The sequence below is a fragment of the Oncorhynchus nerka genome, linkage group LG27, assembly GCF_034236695.1.
Source record: "Oncorhynchus nerka isolate Pitt River linkage group LG27, Oner_Uvic_2.0, whole genome shotgun sequence".
Lineage (NCBI taxonomy): Eukaryota > Metazoa > Chordata > Actinopteri > Salmoniformes > Salmonidae > Oncorhynchus > Oncorhynchus nerka.
In genome coordinates, this window is record NC_088422.1 from 52,602,773 (window position 1) to 52,616,694 (window position 13,922).

Below are 13,922 nucleotides of genomic sequence, written 5' to 3' on the forward strand. Positions count from 1 at the left end.
TGTTATTGTGTTACTTTTGAATGTATTTAATTTTTTACTTTAGTTTATTATTTGGTAAATATTTTCTTAAACTTCTTGAACTGCACTGTTGGTTAAGGGCTTGTAAGTATGCATTTCACGGTAAAGTCTATACTTGTATTCGGCGCATGTGACACAATTTGATTTGATTTGAAATAGCTCATCCTGGCTACCAATGTTCCAGTATTAATTTATTGAGGTAAGGTTTACATGAACAAGAACCTGTTAAATCTATGGGTCATTTTTTTTATTTTTGGAAAAATAACGTTCCCAACAAGCTATTTTTCAGGACCAGAAAATAGAATATGCATATAATTGACAGTTTGGGATAGAAAACACTCTAAAGTTTCCAAAACTGTAAGGATATTGTCTATGAGTATAACAGAACTGATATTGCAGGCAAAAGAATTAGAAAAATCCAATCAGGAACGCAGCGGTTTCTAAATAAGAGTCCCTTCCTATGCTTCCCTATTGAGCAGTGAATGGGATATCAACGAGATTCCTTTTTCTGTGGCTTCCTTAATGTGTCTAGTATCACAAGACATAGTTTCAGGCTTTTATTTTGAAAACTGAGCCTGAGCGACAACATTGCGCCAGTGTCCACCTGATGGCTCTTTGTGTATTTTTCCGCAAAAGACAGAGGTAGCCATTTTTCCACCCGGTCTTAGCGTCCCGGTTGATATATTATCGAATAGATATTTTGAAAAACACCTTGAGGATTGATTATAAATAACGTTTGCCATGTTTCTGTCGATATTATGGAGCTAATTTGGAATATTTTTCGGCGTTGTCGTGACCGCAATTTCTGTTGATATTATGGAACTAATTTGGAATATTTTTCGGTGTTGTCGTGACCGCAATTTCCGGTCGTTTTCTCAGCCAAACATGAAGAACTAATGGAGCTATTTTTGTCTACAAAAATAATTTTTCTGGAAAAAAGGAACATTTGCAATCTAACTGGGAGTCTCGTGAGTGAAAACATCCGAAGCTCATCAAAGGTAAACAATTTAATTTGATTGCTTTTCTGATTTTCGTGACCAGATTGCCTGCTGTTAGCTAGGCATAATGGTATGCTAGGCTATCGGTAAATTAACACAAATGCAAATCAAAATCTGAGATGACAGGGTGATTAACAAAATTATATTTCACTTGTGATTTCATGAATATGAATATTTTCTAGTAAGATTTTTTGTCCGTTGCGTTATGCTACTTAGTGTCAGTTGTTGACAATTCTCCCGGATCCGGGATGGGTAGTTACAAGATTAACATGGCGTCCAAACTTTCTGTACTTTTTTTCCTATGTTTTAGATCCAAATTGTTTTGTTTTCTATGAACAAAGGCTCAGTTTACTTTATGTAATATATGTAAATATGTGATGTCACAATAAAATGTGTTAGTGTTAATATTTGTACGAAAATAACGTTTAACAGTTTGCTAGCTTGATGATTTAGCTAACCAAATTTATCTTGGCTAAACGCTATAGTAGTTAGCTCTAGCCTAGTTGGTTTTAGTCAATGTCAGTTTAATGTAATGGTTGTAGTGTAACGGTGTAATTCAATTATGACACCTCCTGGTGGATTAGTGTGTTTACATTGTCTAATACACTCAGTGATAAAAATATGGGATTCTGGGTAATCCACAGCGGATCTATGGAGAATTGCTGTTGGTGAGTTGAAAATGGAATGGTCCGGGATAGAAATGTATAAAGTTGACATTACATCATAAAATCTACATTTTACATCGTACATTAGCAATTTATGTTATTAGTAACTAATTGTTGGTTTGGCGTCAATTAAGGCACTCTATATGTTATTTGCCGAATCTCAGTTTGCCATGTGGGTTTTATGCTAGCTAAAATTCCCTCTGAAGTTGGTAGCTTTCTTGAAAATGCATCTTTAGGAGTGCTATTTATTTCCCGTCAACTACTCATCATTCATCCATACTGTGTGTGTCATGATTGCAGGTAATTTATGACAAATGTATAAATGTATATGTTTTATACATTTATGAGCACTAGCTAACAGCGTATTAGCCTGATTTTGAAGGGTTTAGGAACATGTGGTACATTCTAGGTATTTATATTTCTTCTCCACAAGAGTGTGACGTTGAGTAATTTTTCAGGTTCATTTGAATTACTTTGAATGCTAAAATGGATGATAGTTTATTCTATATGAGATTACACATGGAAGCAATATTTTTATCATAGTAAATTAGAAATGGTTAAATCCACTACATGATCACAATGACTTTGATAGACATTTCAATTGTTCTTTTGTTTGTATATTATAGAGCAGATCTATGGAGAATTGCTGTGGGAGTGTTCTATCCCATGGCTACTCATAATTCATCCATACTGTGTGTGTGTCCCATGATTGCAGCTTTGGAAATAAATGAACTATACATCCATTACTCCTTCCTGTGGTGAATCACTGACTAGAGGGACGGGACCAGGAAGTTCACAGTAGCATTGTTTTGCATAGGCGTCCTGTAATGTAGAGGTTTTTTCCCCCCCGAAATCGACACTGATAGTACAGTGAGTTTTTTATATATAATGTGAATGTGTAGATGTATGGTGACTCCACGTTTGGATGAACGGACCAACAGGACTGCCATGGGAAAGTCCCTTGACGGGTACCAGGAATGGTGGAAGGACAATCTGAAGGTAATTATCTTTTCACACAACACAGCAGTGTTTTTTGAACCAGATCAGAACGCCTTCGAAGACCACCTTCAGGCACGGACTGAGAAGGATGTGGAGGTTTTTGACCAGGTGAAAATTATTGTCCGCTGTTAATTTATTTTCTGGCCTTCCTAGATAGATGTATTTATAATAATATGAAATATAATTGCATTTATTTCTACCAATCAAGGTGAGACTGAACATGGACAGGGCGCATGAGGAGGATCTACCTGAGAAGAATCAAGGGGACCAAGTGCTTTGACATCTGGGTGAATGACTTGGCTTGGAAGAAAGGAAGACTAGACCCGGGAAAACTTGGTGCTCTTTCGCTCCTAGCTGGGGTCAACATCCGTTAAGGTGAATATAAAAATCCCTGATAACTATTTGCATTTGCTGCCTCATGTTGGGCGGCGTCGCCATGCTCTCAGCAATACCAGCGCTGGCTCAGGGGTTTCTCCAAATAGTCAATCTCAAGACTAACCATTGGGTCACGTTAAGTAACCACTACATCCAGGTAGGTATGGAGGGTGGAGGAGGGTGGTACTACGACCTACAGTAGGTCTGCAGCAGACACTGATTACGGTGTATGACTCCAGTGGTCATGACACCACCCTGGAGTTTCTCTCACAACTCATCTCTATTTTTTCCAGGGACCATCCCTTACCAACCCCACTGACATAAAAAATTAGATTGGTATCCTTTCTGTCTGCCATTAACATTATTGCATGTCTCATCAAACATTAAATTAAATAATTCAATAACTATTTTTTACATACCTGATAATCATTTAATGTGTGTTTGCTTGTTTACATCTGCCTCCTACCTTGTTCCCTTTACTCTGCTCCTGTTCTCCAGGACATAGGGATTCTGCCAAACACCCAGACATGGATCCTCCTGATGTCCCCCATTACCAACCACCCTCCAACTTTTCATCAGCAACTGTTATTGTCAAGTTGTCATTATTTGCTTAGAAAGAGCAAGACAACTATCATACTGGGCACATAATGTGAGCTGCACAGATTAGCTAAAAACACTAGCACTGCAAACACTCAGAACAAAGAGGGAAGCAGTGCCTGGACTACAGTTTCCCTCTTAGAGTCCACTGCCTGTTGAAAAACAAGTGACCGGCAGAACCTCCCATCCACACAAGACCCACCTCCTCTCTATTCCACACCAGAATTCTGTATTTCAGTCTGATTGCCAAGTGAGTGTACAAAAAAATCTGAAAGTAAATTGACACATCTACCAAACAAATATCAATGGTTATGTATTTAAATGTAAAATATTGCTAGATTGATTTTCACACCTGTTTCATGAGGTTTTTGTTATTGTGTATCGTATCCCTTGATGGTATTTGTTAATTCAACATTGCTAAGACATACAATAGATATATATTCAACCACAAGGGTGTACTAATGAGCTAGGATTTTTTAAAATCATAATTGAGGGCAAAAACTATTTCAGTGTAGGTAAGGGACTGCCTGTTTAAAATGAAAACATGCCAGCCAGACATTGTATAAATTGTATTTGCATATGAATGGAGTGGAAATTAGTTCACTTTGTGATCTGTAAGGTAAGTAACAATATGTGTGTGGGGGGCAGTTAATGATATGTTAACCCTGATGCCTGTATATTCATAAAAAGCAGAAGATGTTAATTAACATTAATCGCAATGGTTAGCCTATGCAAATTAATAGAAATACATTTAGCCTAATTGGTAATATGACGTGGGGGAAAGTCAGGATCCTAGTCAGGCTTCTCTTCATGTGTATCAAATCTGTAGGCAATTGTGGGCTAAATCAATGACAAATATCTTAAATGTTAGGGCTTCTTCGTGATCGAAACAGGCTGGTGTGTTTTCGGTTCTGTTAGTCTTAAGAATATGCGTAAGAACACAACTGCACTGAAATGAATAGCCTGATTCAATGGGATTCTCCTGAATAATAAATGCTTTAATTTGTTAAATTTGGTCTGTGCATATACCCATACCGATCATTTTTGGTATTGGGCATAGCTCTACATTGCAGAGCATTTAATTGACCAACCACATTTTCCTGGGATGTTAAAGGCTGCGCAAGAACTTCGATAGGCTAGTAGACTTCGGAAATAGTGGAAATAGTGGAGTTTATCGTTGTTATAGCCTTATATCACTTTATAAAATCTGGACCGTTGCTTTCACTATGGCTAGGCTAACAAGTGGTGGCCTATGCTTTTTGTACATCTCTATAACAAGGCCTATATCCTCACATACCTCCTCAATATGAACCCTGCTTTTAAGACATCTCCACAGAAATGAATGGAAGGATTGCATGGTGACCCGGTGAACTGGGAAGTGGGGGGAAAACGAGGTCAAATTATGACATCGGTGATTTTCAGGTCAAAGAAAGATGCCAGAGATTCCGAGTTGGATGATTGTTCAAAACAAAAATTCCAGTCTGAGCTCGTTTTTTAGAGTTGCCAGTTGTCTTGAACGCACTGAAGTCGGAAGATCAGAAATGGCTGACTTCCAAGTTTTGAATGCCCCACTAGAGACCAAGACTACCCCCAACAAAGAAAATGAAAGGGGGATACCTACTGTAGTCAGTTGTACAACTGAATACATTCAACAGAAATGTGTCTTCCGCATTTAACCCAACCCCTCTGAATCAGAGGAGGTGCGGGGGGCTGCCTTAATCAAAATCTGCGTATTTGTCGCTCAGGGAACAGTGGGTTAACTGCCTTGCTCGGGCAAAACTTTTGTCGCTTTGGGATTCAGTCTTGCAATCTAATGTTTACTGGCCCAACACTAACCACTATGCTACCAAGAAGCCCTTGTGTTTGTATTGATGCAAGAAATGGGCATATCTACACAGTAATGGTAGCTGCGATATCAACTAGCCTAATAATTTTTGCATTGAGATAATAGGCCTATTTTAGCTAAATCGACAAATGAAATTGATGAACTAAACAGACACTTAAACTAACGGGTAACACATGTAGACGTTAAGGCATTCATGGTAAGATCATTCATAATAAACTTACCCACATACTGACACGTTACGCAACGTGCACATCTACATGACGTGTCACGTGACGTGAACGTTTGACGCCTTAGAAACTGACTTGGTGAAAGGTATCAGTAGCTTCATGAGGTTAATTCTGGCATGAATCACCCCCCATACGCTCTCACCTGCAGGCCACATGCAGATGTTTCATTTCTCTCTCACGCTGTCATGGCTGAAGCCAGCACAAATTCATACAATTTATGTTTCCAGGTTAAATGTGGGACGTCCCTCATTATAAACAAACATCGGTTAAATTCATGTTTTTTGCATCATTTTCAGATCTATTAGAAGATATTAATAGACAAAACAACAATGTAATTTAACCAATTGATTGGCCAGGGCATTCATCAGCAAAGACGCAGAGAAAGCTCAAAGTAATAGGCCAACCGATAACACCACGACGGAATGCGTTTGAAGTGATGATGCGCCACCGAGAACAGCTAGCATGTCCAGCAAAGGACATCGCCAGTGGCACGCACACACTTCCTGCAGATCATCAGGTGGAGGAGGCCTAATCATATTATTATGAATATTTTGTTAATGCCTAAGCTCTAGAGATGCAGTCAGGTAATGAACTCATTATGGTGTATCAACATTTTAATTTGATTACAAAAATGTGTTAGGCTATACAATTTAAGCAGATTATTTAATTTGATTACAAAAATGTGTTAGGCTATACAATTTAAGCAGATTAATGAACTGATAATACATTCATAACTTCCCAATAATTTTTGAATATGATAGAATATTGCATTCTGTTAGACATCCTATGTGAATAATGTTCATTAATGTTAATTTGTGTATTAATACTAATAATCTGAAAATAAGTCTGAAATTGAATATTTTGCCTATTGTTCATGTCCATATAGTCTAGAACAATGTGGTACAGTACTGTTATTACTTATCCACCTAATTATTATTTTTTTTTCACTCGCTCGCCTCACTTTTCTGGGGGGAAAATCCGTTAAACAGTGAATCAGTTTTGTCTGGCCTTACTTACTTTATTGTGTATATCATATTTCAAATTCTTATTTCTCGGGTGCTTTTTTATTGATTCTTGCATTGTTGGGTTTTGAGTTTGCAAGAAAGGCATTTCACTGTACTTGTACACGTGACATTAAAACTTGAAACTGAAACTGCAGCTAGTGTACAGTCTTTCCAGCTTCAGTTTGAAGTGATTGTGTTAGCTGTGTGTTGTTGCTCATTGTTATGGATGTATCCAAATGAACAGTTTATGCAAATGCAACTACTTGTTATATTGGTTGCACTGTTTGATGTGACTGTAAGTTAGCCGTAGTTGGCTAGCTATCAAGCAAGGGAGGAGAATGTTTCCAGCCAGTATGGCAATAGAATATTTACTATGAATAAATTCATCAAAATAACATTCATGCAAATATGTAAATCCTTATTTGAATATGTTGGTAACCTGTTGTATAAAAGTGATAATGTATTCAAAGCCGGTGTTTGGACGATATATTGGCACGGTTTGCCGGCCCTCGACTTAGTCTCGTGCCGAACAACACTGTGCCAATATGTTCTCCAAACCCTGGTTTCTCCGGCATTATCATTTAATTGACGACGCGCTCTAGTAGGCTGCTTGAGCGCAGAGATCTATTGCTGCCATGAGGCACAATCAAAGTTTTAGCTGGAACTTCTGCCTCTTCTTCTTTAAGATTTTATGGCAGATTACACCTATAGGTATACCGCTGCCAACTACTGTACGGTGTAGTGAAACAACAAACTGTCCATTGCTTTAGCTGGAACTGATATGCCTACCTCCTCGTTTAGCTACTGAAATTAAAATCAAATTTTGCGTTATGTTAATTGCTTAAAAGTTGTAAGGAAAAATATAATAGTCTATTTTCAGGGTCAATTTCATGTGCAATAATTTTGGACAAATTATCAATGGAAATAAAACAAGGTTTTGTAAATCCAGGTGGATTGTAGAAGGATATTGAAATAAAAGACATAGGCTTACGTGTTATTTGTTTAAAATCTGAAAATAAATGTAGTTAGTCATAATAGAACATCAAAACCGCATTCAGTGGAACAGAAGAAAATGTGCAACACAGTAAACAGTGCATTTAGCTAACACAGAAAATATTACCATTAGAAGCCAACACACACAGTAAGCAATCCATATATCATGAAACAACCATTATTTAATTGTACTGCATTTTTACAGCATTTTATCTGCAGTGAAAATTTGTAAGGGTATCCAACCGGACAATTCCTTTGTCTTTAGAAATGAAAAGGAACGGAGGTCGCTCTTATTCACTCCCCCTTCAAAGTAGAAGCCCGAAACAATGTTCTAAAGACTGTTGACATCTAGTGGAAGCCTTGGGAAGTGCAATATGACCCCATAGACACTGTATATTGGATAGGCAATCACCAGAAAAACTACAAATCTCAGATTTCCCACTTCCTGGTTGGATTTTTCTCAGATCTTTGCCTGCCATGTGAGTTCCGTTATACTCACAGACATCATTCAAACAGTTTTAGAAACGTCGGAGTGTTTTCTACCCACATCTACTAATAATATGCACATCCTAGCATCTGGGCCTGAGTAGCAGCCAGTTTACTCTGGGCGCGCTTTTCATCCAAGCTACTCAATACTGAGCACCCCCCAGTCCCAAATAAGTTAACCACCACAAATTGTATGAGGTGACTACCTCAAGCTCTAAACCCTCAGAGGTAGTAATCATACCTGTGGGGAGAGGGGCATTCTTCTTATCAAACCACAAGACCTTTGTTTTGGAGGTGTTCAGAACAAGGTTAAGGGCAGAGAATGCTTGTTGGACACTAAAGAAAGCTTTGTTGTCGAGCGTTTAACGCAAAATCCAGGGAGGGGCCAGCTGAGTATAAGACTTTATCATCTGCATATAAATGGATGAGAGAGCTTCCTACTGGCTGAGCTATGTTGTTGATGTAAATTGAGAAGAGCGCGGGGCCTAGGTTGAGCCTTGGGGTACACCCTTGGTGACAGGCAGTGGCTGAGACAGCAGATGTTCTGACTTTATACACTGCACTCTTTGAGAGAGGTAGTTAGCAAACAAAGCCAAAGATGCCTCAGAGACACCTATACTCTTTAGCCGGCCCACAAGAATGGAATGGTCTACCGTATCAAAAGCTTTGGCCAAGTCAATAAAAATAGCAGCACAACATTGCTTAGAATCAAGGACAATGATGACATCATTGAGGACGTTTAAGGTCGCAGTGACACATCCATAACCTGAGCAGAAACTAGATTGCATACCAGAGAGAATACTACAGACATCAAGAAAGCCAAGTCAGTTGATTATTGACAAGTTTTTCCAACAATTTTGATAAACAGGGCAAGTTTAGGGGCAAGGTCAAGTTTAAGGAGCTCCTTTAGCACCTCGGACTCAGTGACTGCCTGCAGGGAGAAACTTTGTAGCGGGGCAGGGGAAAAAGAGGGAGGAGCATCGGGTCCAGTCGCATTAGAAGGTGTTTGAGATGAGGAAATGTTGGACGGGCAAGGAAGCATGGCTGAGTCAAATAGGAATCCTGACTTAATGAAGTGGTTATTTAAAAAGCTCAGCCATGTGCTTCTTGTCAGTAACAACCACATCATCAACTAGGGTTTATTTTCCAGTTCTTTAACCATTTTCCATAACTTATTGGGGCTAGATCCAGAGAGAGAGAGAGAGAACTGCTCCTTAAAGTAACTAACTTTGGCCTTCCGTATAGCCTGAGTGCACTTATTTCTCATTTGTCTGAACGAGAGCCAGTCAGCCTGAGTATGCGTGCGTTGAGCCTTTAGCCAAATGCAATTCTTGAGGTCGAGTAACTCTGCAAGATCACGGTCGAACCAGGGGCTGAACCTGTTTTTAATTCTAATTTTCTCGTTGGGGGCGTTTGTTAACAATATCACTGAAAATATCAAAAAAGAAGGTCTTAGTGTCTTCGACAGAGGGGATCAAGCTGATTCTATACCAATTTACAGATGTCAGGTCATGAAGGAAGGTTTGCTCATGAAAGTTTTTTAGCAAGCGTCTATGACAAATCAGGACAGGTTGTTTCACTGAGCAGCCATTACGAACACATGCTGTAAAACAATGAGTTTAAAATACAATATTTTTGAATTTGAATATGATGATCAGCTATATTCAAGGAACAGTATTATACAATCACGTTCCTGGCGACCCACAAACAGACCTTTTCAAGAATTAAAGTCGATGTAAAATGGCGCCGGAAGAAATGCCAGCAGTTTTACAGGCGCCCAACCAATTGTGCTATTATGTGTTTTTTTCGCGTTATTTGTAACTTATTCTGTACATAATGTTTCTGCAACTGTATCTTACAGCAAAAAAAGAGATTCTGGATATCAGGACAGTGATCACTCACCTCGGATTAGACAAAGATTTTTTCTTCAACAAAAAAGACGCACAAGACATCCTCCAAACACCTGGAAGGGCCGACATCCACGTTATTTGCAAGAGAAAGTGACGCAGATACAGAGGACAAAGAGCCGGATGCCTCATGAGGACCCGGAGAAGGTGAGTGGGAAAGCTGCCGTTACCGTCAATACTACTCGCCAACGTGCAATCATTGGACAATAAACTAGACGATGTACGATCACGAATATCCTACCATTGGGACATCAAAAACTGTAATATCCTGTTTCATGGAATCGTGGCTGAATGACGACATGGATATTCAGCTAGCGGGATACACACGGCACCGGCAAGATAGAACAGCACACTCCGGTGCATATCTGTGCATATTTGTAAACAACAGCTGGTGCACGAAATCTAAGGAAGTCTCTAGATTTTGCTTGCCTGAAGTAGAGTATATTGTGATAAATTGCAGGCCACAATACTTGCCTAGAGAGTTCTCAGCTATACTTTGGCTGTGTATTTACCACCACAGACAGATGCTGGCACTAAGACCACATTCAGTCAGCTGCATAAGGAAACCACTCACCCAGAGGCGGTGCTCCTAGTGGCCGGAGACTTTAATTCAGGGAAACTTAAATCAGTTCTACCAAACTTCCATCAACATGTTAAATGTGCAACCAGAGGAAAAAAAATTCTAGATCACCTGTACTCCACACACAGACGCGTACAAATCTCTCCCTCGCCCTCCATTTGGTAAATCTGACCAGAACTCTATCATCCTGATTCCTGCTTACAAGCAAAAATTAAAGCAGGAAGCACCAGTGACTCGGTCTATAAAAAAGTGGTCAGATGAAGCAGATGCTAAACTACAGGACTGTTTTGCTATCACAGACTGGAACATGTTCCGGGATTCTTCCGATGGCATTGAGGAGTACACCACATCAGTCACTGGCTTTATCAATAAGTGCATCGAGGATGTCGTCCCCACAGTGACTGTACGTACATACCCCAACCAGAAGCCATGGATTACAGGCAACATTCACACTGAGATAAGGGTAGAGCTGCCGCTTTCAAGGTGCGGGACTCTAACATGAAACCTTACAAGAAATCCTGCTATGCCTGCGACGAACCATAAAACAGGCACATCGTCAATACATGGCTAAGATTGAATCATACTACACCGGCTCCGACGCTCGTCGTATGTTTGCAAACTATTACAGACTGCAAAGGGAAGCACAGCCGTGAGCTGCCTAGTGACACGAGCCTACCAAACGAGCTAAATCACTGCTATGCTCGCTTCAAGGCAAGCAACACTGAGGCATGCATGAGAGCATCAGCTGTTCCAGGCGACTGTGTGATCACGCTCTCTGTAGCCGATGTGATTAAGACCTTTAAACAGGTCAACATACACAAGGCTGTGAGGCCAGACGGATTACCAGGACGTGTGCTCCGGGCATGTGCTAACCAACTGGCAGGTGTCTTCATTGACATTTTCAACATGTCCCTGTTTAAGTCTGTAATACCAACATGTTTCAAGCACACTATCATAGTCCCTGTACACAAGAACGCAAAGGCAACCTGCCTAAAAATGACTACAGACCCGTAGTACTCACGTCTGTAGCCATGAAGTGCTTTGAAAGGTTGGTAATGGCTCACATCAACACCATTATCCCAGAAACCCTAGATCCACTCCAATTTGCATACCGCCCAACAGATCCACAGATGATGTATTCTCTATTGCACTCCACAATGCCCTTTCCCACCTGGACAAAAGGAACACTTACGTGAGAATGCTATTCATTGACTACAGCTCAAAGTTCAACACCATAGTACCCTCAAAGCTCCTCACTAAGCTAAGGATCCTGGGACTAAACACCTCCCTCTGCAACTGGATCCTGGACTTCCTGACAGGCCACCCCCAGGTGGTGAGGGTAGGCAGCAACACATCTGCCACGCTGATGCTCAACACTGGAGCTCCCCAGGGGTGCGTGCTCAGTCCCCTCCTGTCCTCACTGTTCACCCACGACGTTTGCAGACAACACAATAGTGGTAGTCCTGATCACCAACAACGACGAGATAGCATATAGGGAGGAGCTCAGAGACCTGGCCGGGTGGTGCTAGAATAACAACCTATCCCTCAACGTAACCAAGACTAAGGAGATTATTGTGGACTACAGGTAAAGGAGGACCAAGCTCGCCCCCATTCTCATTGACTGGGCTGTAGTGGAGCAGGTTGAGAGCTTCAAGTTCCTTGGTGTCCACATCAACAACAAACTAGAATGGTCCAAACACACCAAGACAGTCGTGAAGAGGGCACGACAAAGCCTATTCCCCCTCAGGAAACTAAAAAGATTTGGCATGGGTCTACAGCTGCAACATCGAGAGCATCCTGACTGGTTGCATCACTGCCTGCCTGGTACAGCAACTGCTCGGCCTCTGACCGCAAGGCACTACAGAGGGTAGTGCGTACGGCCCAGTACATCACTGGGGCAATCTGCCTGCCATCCAGGACCAGGCGGTGTCAGAAGAAGGCCCAAAAAATTGTCGAAGACCCCAGCCACCCCAGGCATAGACTGTTCTCTCTACTACCGCATGGCAAGCGGTACCGGAGTGCCAAATCCAGGACAAAAAGGCTTCTCAACAGTTTTTACCCCCAAGCCATAAGACTCCTGAACAGGTAATCAAATGGCTACCTGGAGAATTTGCATTGTGTGCCCCCCCACCCCTCCTTTTATGCTGCTGCTACTCTCTGTATATCATATATGCATAGTCACTTTAACTATACATTCATGTACATACTACCTCAATTGAGCCGACCAACCAGTGCTCCCGCACAGTGGCTGACCGGGCTATCTGCATTGTTTTTTTTGGGGCTATCTGCATTGTGTCCCACCCACCACCCGCCAACCCCTCTTTTACGCCACTACTACTCTCTTTTCATCATATATGCATAGCCACTATAACCATATCTACATGTACATACTACCTCAATCAGCCTGACTAACCGGTGTCTGTATGTAGCCTCGCTACTTTTTATATCCTCGCTACTCTATATAGCCTGTGTTTTTACTGTTGTTTAATTTCTCTACTTACCTATTGTTCACCTAATACCTTTTTTGCACTATTGGTTGGAGCCTGTAACTAAGCATTTCACTTTAAGGTCTACTACACCTGTTGTATTCAGCACACGTGACAAATAAACTTTGATTTGATTTGAATTAAAGTAGATGTAGCCCTTGATTAATTTAGCGTTTTACTAGGCTACAGGGTCGGAACAAAAGCATATCCAAGGACCATGCACAGCTGTGGGTGCTCAAGAACAGGAACCAAGAATAATTCAGATAAGCACATGTGGATGCTCCTTTAGTTCCATTCACGATTAGACTATCTGGTAATACAAACATCTGTGAACATTTCCCCAAAATCTATTTTCCCAATCTAACCATGAGGTTGTTTCTGCTCTGTGCAACTCTGCAGATCTCATAGGAAAGGCTTGGGTTTGTGTAGGTTGGAGATGACTAAGGCAGAGACTGATGGGAGACTTAGTGATCCTCGCCCTAACAGCCATGATACTGCTTCTCCTTTGGAATTACCACTGCATCGTCATCACACGCATCTGCCAAGACCAGGAGGAGAGCTCTACATAAACTATGTGGAGGGACCAGGAGATAGAGGACTGAAGGCACTACCATAGAAATATAATTAGTATAAAGGAAAAAGCCCATCAGACCAAAGCAATTTGACTGCACCTTCATGGGTAAACTCAGTATGGCTGACATGGCATTGTAATTCTATTTTTATGGGCAATACAACTAAGCC

General features: G+C 40.8%; 1 protein-coding gene and 1 long non-coding RNA gene across 3 annotated transcripts in view; both read left to right on the top strand.

Annotated features, from left to right (window-relative positions):
• Positions 1-13,922, top strand: part of LOC115111991 (dematin) — a 294,338-nt gene that overhangs the window by 118,386 nt on the left and 162,030 nt on the right. The window lies entirely within an intron of this gene.
• On the top strand, positions 1,621-4,001 carry LOC115111082 (uncharacterized). 2 transcript variants are annotated; one of them, XR_003860757.2, is made up of 4 exons: positions 1,621-1,684; positions 2,584-2,788; positions 2,889-3,055; positions 3,554-4,001. It is a non-coding gene; the product is annotated as an uncharacterized LOC115111082 (long non-coding RNA). The 2 variants fall into 2 exon arrangements; XR_003860758.2 differs by having other exon boundaries at positions 2,584-2,680.